A 15,057-nucleotide genomic window follows, 5' to 3' on the forward strand; every position below is an offset into this window, starting at 1 on the left:
GGTGGTATTTCCTTGTCAAGAAAGGTCTACATGTCAATGTTGGAGTAATGCAAGAAATGGCTTCGGGTTCCCAGGGCGGTCATATCGGATTAAGTCACTTTTGGGTTGGCAGCCTGCGTGACCCGATTGAGTTAGAGGCGATTGGTTCTGATTACTCGATTATGTGATACTGAGTTTCGAAGAATTTATCATGGTTATGACCACGGTCGGGGTTGGTGTTTACCATAGGTATAAAAGTTATATTGCATATGGTGGTGTTCTCCTGGATTGAGTTAAATGAAAGATTCTCGGTTGATGAGGTGTTCAGTTTTCTTATGGTTCATAGTTGACTATGAGATTTTCGTAGTGTTGCAAGTTAGCATATTAGAGGCGATGCGCCGTGTGGGGTTGAAATGTTGCACGTACAAGGTTGCAGATAGTTTCAAAGGGAAGTATATGAGTTCTTGATGACACGGACGATTTCGAGTGTTTAAGGGTTTGCTGGCATTATGTGTTTCCACTGGGGGAGAGTTCGCCTGTTGGCAGGTACAGTGTGTTTTGACTTATGGGTGTTTTTCCGTGAGATGATGGAGTATGAGTCACATGTCAGCCATTTGAGTAGTGGTGTTGAGATTGGGTATGAAGATTCTGGTATTCGTGAGGCTCAGAGACTGAATGTTCTTGTCGGCAGACTATTCCTTGATTGCAAATTGTGAAGAAATGTAGAGGATTGGATAATTGATGGTAGGTGTTATGGAAAGGTTGCTGTAGACTTTTGGAAGGTTTATTACATATTGGGGATGATCGAAAATTGGTTTGGGAGTTGCTTTTGAGCCTAATGAGACTGTGTATTCTGTATCGGATCGGATTTGTTTGTTCTTGCGCAGTTGTTATCATATGTATATCATCAGGCGGAATGGATGTTATTCGTGCCTTGGTTTATGTTATATGTTTCTCTCTTATACTATGACAGGTTGTGAGGGTTACATGATTCTTCACGCGCATATTGTGTTTCAGTTTAGGCCTCATGGCATTATGGGCGAGATGGACTTTGTGATGTTTATTTGCTTATTGCACCATAGTTGTGCTTGTCTTTCTCAGTATTGTTTGTTCCTAATGATTCTCCCATAGTTATATTTTTGTGCACTTAGTTGTACTTGATATTGACGCATATGTGATCAGTGAGCCCGAGTATTATGGCTCGATGGGTATCCTATGAGGATTGATATGATGGGATCGGGTTGCACGCCGCAATGGTACAGTGATGAAATGTGACTCCTTATTCCTATTTTGTATATTTTTGCTTTCACCTCGTTGAAAATAGTTCATAGAAAAAAATGCTAAAATTTCCCTGCCTTCTTAACTTACTTAGTAGTCTTCTTATTTAGTTTTCTTACTGTTATCTGTCATGTCTTAATTATTACTTGTTACTGTACGGAACCGGGATGTGTAGGGCTCCATATGATTATTGTTGATACTTGTCGGTGTGGTTGCTCGTTTTGGCTGAGATGAGGTTTCTAGACCTGAGATTTGTGCTATTTTATTGGGATGAGGAAGGTTTGGAAGAATAACACTATATTTTGTTGAGGATGTGGACAATGGCCCTGGTCGGGCGAGTGAGTTTCTTGGCTTATTGATCAGATGAGTGGTTAGGCAGTTATGCGTGTTTCTTTCATCATCGGTAGGGTATGAAGGTTTTGAATGAGGTTCTAATCGATAGGAGGTTGCTAACGGCACCAGATATGTTTTGGGCAGTAATGGTGGTCAGCAGTTCCTACTGTGATTGTCGAAGTGATGGGTTATATCATGTGATTACATCTTGGGTTATGATTATGACTTGATACAGCTTGTTCAGGCTTATACAATATGTAGATGTAGGATTCAGGTCTTGTAATGAATTCTGGATGATAAAGATTGGGTTCTAAGGTTTCAGGACCAAGGTTGAAATAAGGATCTCTAATGGTGTGGTGTTGGCGGGCTTATGTGGAGTAGGGTGGCGTGGGATCACCCCTGGGTTGATTCTTAGTAAGGTTACACCGGGATTTGATAGCTTTGGAATGACTCCTGGCACGTTCGAGGACAAATATTTGGTTAAGTGGTGGAAGATGTAATGACCCGACCGGTCATTTTGAATATCTGCACTACGCTCGGTGTTTTGAGGGCTCGAGTATCTCCGCATGATGTATTATCACTTGCTTAAATTGTCAGTATCGGTTTTCAAGTTATCTGGACATATGGAAGAATGAACTTCAAGATTTAAGCTCTAAGTAGGAAGAGTTGACCAAGTTTGACTTTTTAGCATTTGACCTCAAAATGGAGTTCCGTTGGGTGATTTTGGATTTAGGAGAGCGTCCGGATTGTAATTTGGAGGTCCGTAGTCTAATTAGTCTTGAATTGGCGAAAGTTGGATTTTTAAGAAGTTTGACCGAGAGTGGACTTTTTGATATCGGGGTCGGATTCTGATTCCGAAAGTTGGAATAGGTCCATAATGGCAAATGTGACTTGTGTGCAAAATTTGAGGTCAACCGGAGGTTATTTGAGGGGTTTCATCATCGGTTGTAGAAGTTGAAGTTTCAAAGTTTATTAATTTTGACTTGAGGTGTGATTCATCATTCGAGGTTGTTATGCATGATTTGAAGCTTCGTGTAGGTTCATTTCGTCAAATGAAACTTGTCTGCAAAATTTGGCGCCATTCGGAGTTGATTTGATATGGTTCGGATGCTCGTTTGCGATTCTAGAAGTTCTTGAAGTTTAGTTGATCTTCATGCGTTTTGGCGTCCGATTCGTGGTTTTAGAAGTTATTTTGATGATTTGAGCGCGCGAGCAAGTTCGTGTTGTGTTTCTTGACCTGGGTGCATGATTGATTTGGAGCCCCGAGGGCTCAGGTGCGGTTCGGATTGGTTTCGGATTGATTCTTCATAATTTTTGATTGTTGGTACTGGTATCATTGCATTTGCGATGTATTGGTCGCAAATGCGACAGTCGCAATTGCGAAGCAGCCATCGCATTTGCGAAACCTAGGCTGCAGGGCAGGAGTTCGTTTATGCGAAGAATTTCTCGCATTTTTGATGGCCCCATTTCGCATTTGCGAAGCGTTTGGTCACAAATGAGACCTTAGTAGGAAAGTCTCTAGTTCGCAATTGCGAACAACATCATTGCATTTGCGATAGCAACTCTGCATTTGCGACACCAACTGTCACTTTTGCGAAATAATCAGAGCTCGTATTTGCGAGTCTACTGTGGCATTTGCGGCATGAGCAGAGCTAGTCAGCCTTCGCTTTTGCGATACTTTTGTCGCATTTGCGAGTATCACATTTGCGATCCTGATGTCGCAAATGCGACATCTGAGGCTGGTATTAAGACTCCCATTTCGGGACTTAGCTTCATTTTATCACATTTTTAACCCTAGGTCTGAGAAGAGGCAATTATGTGAAGGAAATTTCATACCAAATCATTGGGTAAGTACCTTTAATCATTTCCCAACTACATTTCATGATTATATATATGATTTAACATCAAATTCATGAGAATCTAAAGGAAAATTTGGAGAAAATTGTAAAATCTTTCAAAAATGCAAAATGATGATTTGAAGGATAAATTGGAATCGTATCATGATAAAATTTGTATGGTTGAATTCATACCGGAATGGGTGTTTGGGGTTTTGTAAATTTTATCGGGTTCCGAGGTGGGGGCTCGGGGAGTTGACTTTTATTGACTTTTTAGAAATTGAATAAAAATCACAGCTTTATTAATTGAAGTTGTTTTCCCTTGCATTGTGTAATGTATTTAAGTCGTCTTTGGCTAGATTGAGCCGAGCGGAGGTGAATTTATAAAGGAAAAAGCTAAATTGAGTATTGAGTTAGTCGAATTGAGGTAAGTGTTTTGCCTAGCTTTGTTGAAGGAATTTTCCTCCTATTTGTCATTGTTTGCCACATACGGGGGTGATACATATGCGGGGGTGATACATATATGAGGTGACGAATGTTTATATATGTGCCAGGGTTAATCGGGGGGTGGACTATGTTACATTTATGGTTGTAGAATTTCGTAATCTCCTGGTTCATGCCTTACTTGACTCTTAGAAACTAAGAACATAATATTAAATGATAGAAATCAAGACTTAGCTCATTACAACATGATCAAACTTGATAGAAATTCTGAGAATACATTGATGTGTCTAATTCGGTCATCTCTATGCGAAATCATTATTACATGCTGATATTCTTGAGATACTACACTCTATGCATGTGTTGTGGATCATTTGCAAAATTTGTGGAAGTATTTGAATAATACGGTTCTTGAGGGTTGTTGAATCATTTTGGAAAGTTGTGATTGGGATTTGTTTGGAATATCCGTTAAAACACTCTCCTTGATCTTATTTATGCTTCCTGCCTTGTTTGTCATTGATATTCATATGCTTGATAAGGAAGAGTGTAAAGAACGAAGGGTGATGCTTTGCCATTGTTTATACATTATCATGTGAGGGAGAGTGTAAAGCACGAAGGGTGATGCCGTGCCATATTATTGAGAGTAAAGCACGAAGGGTGATGACATGCCATATTATTGAGAGTAAAGGCACGAAGGGTGATGCCGTGCCATATTATTGAGAGTAAAGGCACGAAGGGTGATGGCGTGCCATGTTATGAGAGTATAGAGCACGAAGGGTGATGCCGTGCCATTTTTTTGTACTGTTATGCTTTTATATTATCGTGAGGTCATCGCACGATCGGTGTTTCTGTGCAGGCGAGGATGAGGGATATGCATTATGTTGTGATATATGTTTTCCCGTGTATATGTTCATGTCTTTACCTTGAACTGTTATTGTCATAATTTAGATTTGATGAGATTTGTTGCTATTGATCTGTCATGATCTCTATCTCAATTGTTGTTATGTTGCTCATACCTTCTACTTGCTTAACTTGCAAATGCCATGCCTATTTCCTGCTTTTATAATTATACTCATGTCGTATCTATTCTATTGCACTTTAGTATAAGCCTTCCACCATGCTAGTCATTCATGCCCTTACTTGTTAACTTGTAAAGATCATGTGTTTCCTTCTTGTTTGCTATATTTGTACTTAGGCCTCCATTATTCTAGTTAATTGAAGTTGATATTCTTTGTTTTCCAATTGTTATTACTCACGTGCTTTCCGCCTAGTCTTTTACTATTGTCTACATGTATATCCTCGTCCATTGTTGTTACTTGCGTATTTCCTACTTTGTAATTCATGTTATCGATGTTTCTGTCATTTGGTTGGTTCTGTTATATGTACATTTGGAAGGATGAGTTGAACGCACGAAGGGTGTTGCCGTGCTAATTGATTTGACACATAAATTATTTATATTGGTGAGGATGAGATAAATGCACAAAGGGTGTTGCCGTGCCGTTGGATTTGATGTCTTGAGTATGTTTCTCACATTATGAAAATTTTGATGTGATTATTGTGATTTATTGGATTTCGCTCTAAGGAAAGGATTGGGTGAGATATTGATACCTGCTGAGTTGTGTTTTCTTATAGTACTCCGTTATTGCTTTGTATATTCATTTCGTCTGCTCTATTCTGTTGCACTGTAGTATAGTTCTATCGTTAGTTTACATTGCAGATTTTATCAGTAAGCATCTTTTAACCAAAGCCTCGTCACTACTTCGACGAGGTTAGACAAGATACTTACCAGTACATAGGATCGGTTGTACTAATACTGCACTTCTGCACATTGCGTGCAGATTTTTGGAGCGGAGTTGCTTGTTATGTCGGGAGCTAACCCTGAAGATGTTCGTGTATTCTGGATAAAAGCTGCCACTTGTCCTTGGTAGCTTTAGACTTTGATAATCTGTTTATGTAGTTTTCAAACAGGTCATGTAATTATTTGTATCAGATTTCTTTTGTAAATCCTAAGTCTTAGAAGCTCATGATTTGTACTACCAGTTCTTGGGAAAACTTGTAAAATTTCAGATAATCCTATTTTACTTTCTTATAAATTCAATTGACTTGTATCTGTTGTTAGTTGGCATACCTAGCTGGTCAAGCTAGGTGCCATCACCACTTGTGATTTTTGGGTTGTGACAGACTGAGTATGAATTTTCAATTTAAACAAATAATTCGCAGCAATCCTCTGTGGGTCCCAATAATACTGGCACATAGCTTCAACATGATTTTTAATATGATTCTTAGCTAAATTTCTTTAACACATAAAACTACATAGAAAATGCCAAGATTATTTGACTACAAAATTCCATGGAAACAAATTACGTCATAATTTCTATGGTGCACGCCTATACGCCCGTCACCTAGCATGTGCGTCACCTCCAAACAATTCACATAATACGTATTTTTAGGGTTCATACCCTCAGCTCCAAGATTAGAAGAGTTACTTAACTCGAACAAGATGAATCCAATTTCGAGCAAGATCAAAATACTCCAGAAATTCCATTATGCGGGTATCAACTCCTGAACAGCTCGAATCTAGCCACAATAAATTTGATTCAGCCCACATAATTTAGAGGAATTAATTTCATATCAAAATACTAATATTTTCCCAAAACATCCAAAATTATACTTCAAAAATTGTCCGTGGGGCCCACATCTCAGAATCCGACGAAATTCACAAAATCTGACAACCCATCCAATTACAATATCAACCATACTAATTTCTCCCAATTTCGACTCCAAGTCGATGTTCAAAACTCAAAAATTCGTTTTATGAAATTATAGGAATTTCCTTCGATTTCTCTTGAAGATTCGATAATATTACACCAAAAATGAAGATTAATTCATGAAATATAATCACGAGGGAGTCAAGAACACTTACCCCAAGTTGTGTGGAAAATTTTCTCAAAACATCGCCAAAGTCGAGCTCCAAAATCCGAAAATGAGTGAAAAATTACCAAAACCCCGAATCTAAACTTCTACCCCATCGACTTCCGCATCTGTGGACATGAGGTAGCACCTACGACCCTCGCTTCTGCAGAAATATGGGCGCATTTGCGAGCCAGGCCGCTTATGTGTCGCGTAAACCGCATCTGCGGTCGCACTTCTGCGTGTTAGGCCGCTCCTGCGCAAGCGCTTTTGCGCCCTGGCTTCCGCTTCTGCGGCCCTCACTCCTACGACTGCCTTTTCGCATCTACGACCATCGCACCTGCAAGCCCATTTCCGCAGGTGCAAAAACACCAGAACCAGCAACCTTCAACAATGCAATATGCAACGAAATTGATACGAACCTCGTCTGAAACTCACTCGAGGCCCCCGGGACCTCAACCAAATATACCAACAAGTCGCATAACATAATACGGACCTACTCGAGGCCTCAAATTATATCAAAACGATGAATCGCACTACAAATCAAAATCTACAAACTTTGAACTTTTAAATTATATATCTTGTGACGAAACACATCAAATCAATCCGGAATGACTTCACATTTTGCACACAAGTCATAAATGATATAACAAAGCTATTCCCATTTCCAGAATCGGATTTCGGCCCCGATATCAAAAGGTCAACTCCCCGGTCAAACTTTTAAAAATATAACTTTCGTCATTTCAAGCCTAATTCCACTACGGACCTCCAAATAATTTTTTGGACACGCTCCTAAGTTCAAAATCACCATACGAAGCTATTTGAATCATCAGAATTCAAATTCGAGGTCATTTATATATAAATCGACATCCGATCGACTTTTCCAACTTAAGCTTTTTATTTAAGAGACTAAGTGTCTCATTTCACTCTAAATTCTCTTCGGACCCGAACTAACTAACTCGATAAGTCATACAACAGCTATAAAGCACAAACATAGTAGTAAATGGGGGAACGGGGCTATAATACTCAAATTGACCGGTCGGGTCATTACATTTTATCTCCTCATTCATTGCTTCCATCCACCTAGGATTTTTCACTGCTTCTGAGTAGTTTGTAGGATCAACAATAGATGAGAAAGCACTCATGTAGGCTTGATATTTGGGTGACAATTTATCATATCCTAAGTACTGGTTTATTGGATAAGGCTCTTCTCTATAAATGTTCAGAGATACAAAGTCTCTCATCCATATTGGTGGATTTTTGTCTCTTGTAGATTTTCTGACAAACAACTGTTGAGACTGAATTTGCTCTTGTATGTGTTGTTCTGTAGCTACTTGTTCTTATGGTTGACAACTTGATTGAATATCTTTGAATGATGGAGAGGGTGCATTTGTTGTTGGTGGTTCTTGAGCTGCAGGTATTTCAGATTCTGCAGGCACTTCATTTTCTTGAGTGTGCTGTTCTGATGCATTATCTGCAGGTATGTTTTCAGGCAGGGCATCAAATATTATTCCTGTATGTAGTGTAGGGTCTGCAAATAGTGGTTCTGCTGCACTTGTATTTCTTGAATTGAAAGGGAATATGCCTTCCCTAAATGTTACATCTCTGTTGACAAAGAAAGATTGATTAACAATATAAAATAAAATGTACCCTTTTTGTACTTCTGAATATCCCCTGTGTATGGCCTTCTTGGCTCTTGGCATGAGCTTATCATGTTCCTGCACAATTCTTGCAAAACATAGACACCCTAGTACTCTGAGATGTCCTAGTGAAGATTTTTTCTGATATAATCTATCATAAGGGGTCATGTTTCCTATGACTGAGCTGGGCATTCTATTAATCAAATAAACAGCTGCTAGAACACAATGACCCCAATACTTGATAGGAATTTGAGCTTGAAATCTGAGAGCACTAGTGACCTCTAATATGTGCCTATGTTTCCTCTCAGCTACTCCATTTTGCTGAGGGGTATAGGCACAAGTTCTGTGATGTATGATTCCTAGATTCTTGAATAAGGTAGTACATATTGAGTTTATAAACTCTATACCATTATCAGTTCTTAAAATTTTCATTATTCTATCAAATTGATTTTTAACAAAGTTGAAGAAATACTGTAAAGAGAGGGTCACATCAGATTTTTGCTTAAGTAGAAATATCCAAGTCATTCGAGAATAATTATCAACCACAGTAAGAAAGTATCTATTACCATCAAATGTAGCTATTTTGTAAGTACCCCACAAATCTACATGAATCATATGAAAACAGTAAGTACTTTTGATGCTACTAGAATGAAAAGATAGCCTGGTTTGTTTAGCACAAGGACAAATAATACACTTGCTGATTCTTTCTCTAATGAATTGTAAACTAACATGCAATACTTTTTGTAAAACTATAGTAGACATGTGGCCAAGTCTCTTATGCCATAGATCCATATCTAGCTGATTGTCTATGTTTGATCCAACTTCTGAGGCTGCTAAGGTAATCCTTTTATTCTTCTCCATTATTTGTCTTAGTAAAATGTAGAGTCCATCTTCTTCCTTACCAATCTCCCTCACCTTTCCAGTGAAGAGATCCTGGAAGAAGCAAAAATCAGGAAAATATGTGGTTGAGCATTTTAGTTCTTTTGTGGCCTTAGATACAGATAGTAGATTAAATTTAAATTGTGGCACATGAAACACATTTGTGATTGTATTCCTATCTGATATAAAACTAGCACCTATGTGAGTAACCTGAGTTATATCTCCATTTAGTAGAAATACTTTCTTTTGTTTTTCAGTTTCAACTATTGAAGATTTATTTAACATGCAAATATCAGAAACCATGTGATTTGTAGCTCCAGTATCTATAATCCACTCCTAAGGCTCACTAGAAACTAATACTCCCTCGGTTTTAATTTATGTGAACCCATTTAACTGGGCACGAAGTTTAAAAAAAGAGAAAAGACTTTTAAACTTGTGGTGTAAAATGAGGCATATATATTTTGTGTGGCTATAAATCATTGCATAAAAGTAAATTGTTTTCAAATAAGGAAAGATGACATTTTTTTTTGCATGGACTAAAAAGGAAATAGGTTAACATAAATTGAAACGGAGGGAGTAGTACTTTATGAATACCTGCTATGTTTGCTGCAGAATTGGCTGATGCAGGGATTGAGAGTTTATTCAACATCTGCACAATTTGATCATACTGATCCTTGGTGAAGGTATAGTTTCTCAATTGATTTGTAACACTTTCTGATGATTGACCATATAAGCATGAGTTCTGATTGTGGTTGTTGCTTGCATTTTGTTCTAACACATTTGTATTCTGCCCATAGTTGAATGCAAGAGGTGTTGCTGCACCATTCTGGCAATTCTGAGAGCCAAGGGTTGTTTCTATGAGTATATTGACTGTATTTGCACTGTAACTAGGATGATGTCCTTTAGTTCCTTTCTTCTTGAATTTGAAATCTGCAGGATACCCCTCTATTTTATAACAGTTTTCTTTGCTATGCCTTTTTAGCTTACAAAATTTATATAGAATATTGTAATTATTCTTGAACCTCTGAGGCTGATTGTTACCATTTCTTGAATATATAGCCAAATCATAATTCCCAGTAACTGCTGTAGGATTAGTCCCTAGCAAACCAGAGGTAGCTGCCACAGATTTTTGGCTTTCATCACTGACCATCATTGCATATGCATGATTTACTGTAGGTAAGGGACTTCTCATTAAAATCTAACTTCTAGCTTGTGAATGTGAATCATTCAGTCCTATTAAGAACTGATACAACTTCAATTTTTGTAAGTATATTACAAAATTTCTTATTTTTTCACAATTACAGCCAGGGGCAGGCACTAGTGCCTCAAATTCTTCCCACAAATCTTTGAGTCTTGAATAATACACTGACACAGAAGCAGTTCCTTAAGTTAAAGTCGCAATTTCTTTATGCAAATTAAAGGTTCTTGACCCATCGACTTTATTAAATCTTTCTGATAGATCTTCCCAAATAGCTTGAGCACTTGAGGCATACGTAATTCCTCCTAGTAGGCCCTTAGCAACTGAATTCATTATCCAAGATAATACTATTGCATTGACTCTTTCCCAATGATTTTTCATTGTATTTAGAAAGTTTTCCTTCTTGTATGTATCATCAACCAAGCCTAATTTATTTCTTCCTAGTAATGCTACTCTCATAGACCTATTCCAGATTGATGTAGTTTTCGATACCAGTTAATTAAAAAGAAATAATTTGAATCCCACTTACATCGGCCGGAGACAAGAACAATGGATGATTGTAATCGACACCTGTAATTGGATTTCCAGAGTTTTGAGTCAAAGCTCCCCTGTGCCTAGATTTGCAGAGTTCAGCCCTAATTGTTCTCCAATTGTCCCCATTGCTTCTTGAATTTCAGAATTCAGAATCGACTCTTGTTACTAGTATAAACTCGATCGATTTACAAGCTTCAATTTCTAAGCTTGTGATGCTCTGATTCCATGTTATAATTCAACAAAGAGGAAAAATGTAAATTGATATGAAGAAGACAAAGTACAGAGATGAAGAGAGATGAATAGAGAGAGAATTATTGTATTGAGTATCCTTCCGTGTGTTTACAAAATGGGAGTGCTTAAGCTTAAATAGTGATGACTAACTAACATTAGGAATCCTAACAATCTTACTAATAACGGCTAAGCTAACTTTCTTTTCAAATAACCACTTAGTGTGAAATGACTAAACTACCCTTTATTCATTAACAATCAATTATGCGATATAAAATATAACAAAGAATATATATATATATATATATATATATATATATATATATATATATATATATATATATATAGCGTGCTTCACTTGACGGGTTACGTATAATTATTGAAACCAAAAGGATATGCTGATACTCTTTAAAGGGCCAGCTTTTAATTGACCTTCATCTTAACTATCTATTTATTTTACAAAAAATAATGTAAAATTAGGAAAAATTAGAGTGCCCTATGACACCACAATAATAGGCAAACCTTATTTGTAAAGTATAAGAAAGACTTGTAATGAAATTGATCGCATAGAAATAATCCTAACCCCTATATAAGATTCTCTTAACTGTGTGTAACCTTTTGCGGAAAAAAGTATATGCGTGACTAAAACGGACAATATCAAGAAAATATTAAGAGTGACTTAGCAAAACCCTCTACCCCTAAACCTCCCATAAACATACACATTATCTTGGTTGTTACCTACGGACAAGTTCCCAGTAATGAACTAAATCATGAAAGAAGTTAACGAAAGAAAATAAATAAATAAATAAATGAACACTGTTCCAGTGGATTTGATAACATCATCTTATAAAAGGTGGTTTTGGAGTGATTTCCACTCCCACAAGTTGTAAGAATGTAAAAAAGAAAAAAGAAAAAACAGTACAAGAAAAGAATAATAGGAGTAGTAATTACTACTAATAACAATGTGGGATCAAGAAAAGAAGAAAATGCAGTTTGATTTGCTTATATTTTTTTCCTTTTACTATCTCTATACAAATTGTGCATGCATGTTGCATGAAATTTTCAAATCCGATCCCATCTTTCATTGTACCGTTCCAATAATTAAACCAAGTAAACCAAGAGAGAGCATATCATTTTCTTTTATTACGAGTATTATATTAGGGTCTGATATGGGGGTTGGAGGGAGGGAGGTTGAACGATTATGTTCTCAAAATCGGATCCAAAACTTAAATTTTATAGGTTCTAAATTCTAAGACAATGATCACAAGTTCTAATATTAGGTTTTGAATTTAATTTTTAAAAATATTTAGTGACTTTATTAACATTTATATAGGATTTTGGGCCAAAATAAATGGGTTCTGCCAACGCATAATTAAAGTTTACACCCACCCTTGATGTTTAATTCATAAATCTGTGAGCTAACTAAGTTTGTGGCAAGCCAAGGTGGATCACAGAATGAGTTCTGTAAGTTCACGGAAAATATTAAATTCGTCTCGAATTATGTATAAATATGTAAAGAAAAAGATATTTAAAAAGATTGCATTCGTATCGAATCCATTGATTTAACACTACGGTGATAAAATAAGGGAAAATAATGGTCTCGCGTTGAAATATTTTGGGCCATACCATAAGAGGAAATAACGAAATAATTGACTCATAACTTTCTGATCAACTTGCAAATAATCAATGTATAGCTGGTTTTCTAGAAACTTAGGAGAGAAGTCAGAACACTGGTTTTCTCTGGCACATGGGAAACCTTTTTCTTTGTTTTGTATTCTTTTTTGGGGCATAGTCCAAGTCTCATTACATGCATGTACAACAAAATTGAGATCGTGCCATGATTTCAACAGAAGAATTATAGCTTCTTGTCGCGACCCAACACCAATCCGTCGTGATGGTGCCTATCATGGTGCTAAGCAAGCCGACTATTCAGATATTTCCAACGCTTTAAAACTTGAAAGTTACTAAAACAGTTTAAATAAAGGAAAATCTCTTAAAACAGAATAAGAAATCATAACTCAATACATAAATTCTTCCCAAACCCGGGGTGTCACTGAGTACATAAGCATCTACGAAATGACAAAGTCTAGTACACTGTCTAGAAGTAAAACTGAATAAATAAACTGAAATATAAGGGAGGAGAGTCAAGGTCTCCGAACGCCAAGCAGCTACCTCGATGATCTCCGAAGGTCTGGCCTCTGCAAATCAACAACAGCCGTAATCGGACGCACCTGGATTTGCACATGAGATGCAACATCTAGCGTGAGTACAACCAACTCAGTAAGTAACAAGACTAACTATTGGACTAAAAGTAATGACGAGCTTAGCAGGTACAGTTCAATACAGAATTAACAGTACATAAATGTAGGCATGTTTTAAAGTTCAACAGATAAAAACTCAATACAAGTAAAATAGATCAACTCTGAATGATATGAGGGATATGAAATTTCTATATCTACATGCCATTGTACATGTTGTATGTGGTACACTACAATGGAAGCCTCGCGTACTCACACTCTCAGAGTACTCAATCACTCAGTACAGTACGGGACGGGTCTAGCCTAGGGATGATCCACCCCTCAATATAAATGTATAGGGAAACTCCATGCCCAGGGAACCCTATCCTAAATATGAATATATAGGTCAACTCCATACCCAGGGAACTCCATCCCAAATATAATATCTACTGCGCTCACTGTGAGGGTGCAGACTCCAGAGGGGCTCCTTTAGCCCCAGCGCTATAATAAGCTAGGTCTGGGCATAAGTAAACAAAAATATATTGCGACGTGCAGCCCGATCCCGTAAGATCATCACAATTAGGCCCTTTGCCTCACTCAGCCATCAATCTCTCCAATCTCTTGGACTCTTAATAATCATGATAAATAGCCCAAACATCGATGATATAATGCATCAATAAAGAACAACAGAAACTGAGATATAATATGCGAGTAAAAACTGTGACTGAATACAGAGTGGCAATTTAACAGATAATTCAACACGAACTCTAGGGGTCCCTACAGTATCAACACATAGCCTAAGCATGATTTCTAACATGATTTGCAGTTCAAATTCTATAACACATGGAGAATATACGGATAACAACCGATTAATAAACTATATAGTTCCATGGAATTGACCGACTCACAATTACTATGGTGCATGCCCACACGCCGTCACCTAGCATATGCGTCACCGAAACACCAATCACATGACACAAAATTCAAGGTTTCATGCCATTAGAACCAAGTTTAGAACTGTTACTTACCTCAAATCGTGCAAATCCCTACTCTTACATGCCCTTGCCTCGCAAATTGGCCTCCAAATGCCTCGTATCTAACCATAAACAGTTTGACACAATCAACACGAGCTAAAGGAATCAATCCCATAAGAAAATACTAAGTTATTAGTCAAAAGTAAAAAATTCAACTCAAAAGTCGCCCCCCCGGGCCCACGTCTCGAAATCCGATAAAAGTCACAAAATCCAACCACCCATTCAACCACGAGTCCACCTATACTAAAATTACTCAAATCCGATACCAAAATCTCAATCAAATCCCAAAATTTCGGCCTAAGAACTTTCCTCCATTTTTCCCTAATTTTCCACACCAAATCACTAATTAATTTATGAAATCAAAGACATAAACATAGAATTTAATCAAAACTAAGTAAGGATCACTTACCCCAATCACCCACTTGAAAATCTCTCCAAGAATCTCCTCCCACCGAGCTCCCAAAATCAAATTGGGAAAATTAACTCAAACCCTCATCTTGAAATATTTAGGTTTTGGCCCAGGTGACCCTT

The sequence above is a fragment of the Nicotiana tabacum genome, chromosome 23 (assembly GCF_000715075.1).
Source record: "Nicotiana tabacum cultivar K326 chromosome 23, ASM71507v2, whole genome shotgun sequence".
Lineage (NCBI taxonomy): Eukaryota > Viridiplantae > Streptophyta > Magnoliopsida > Solanales > Solanaceae > Nicotiana > Nicotiana tabacum.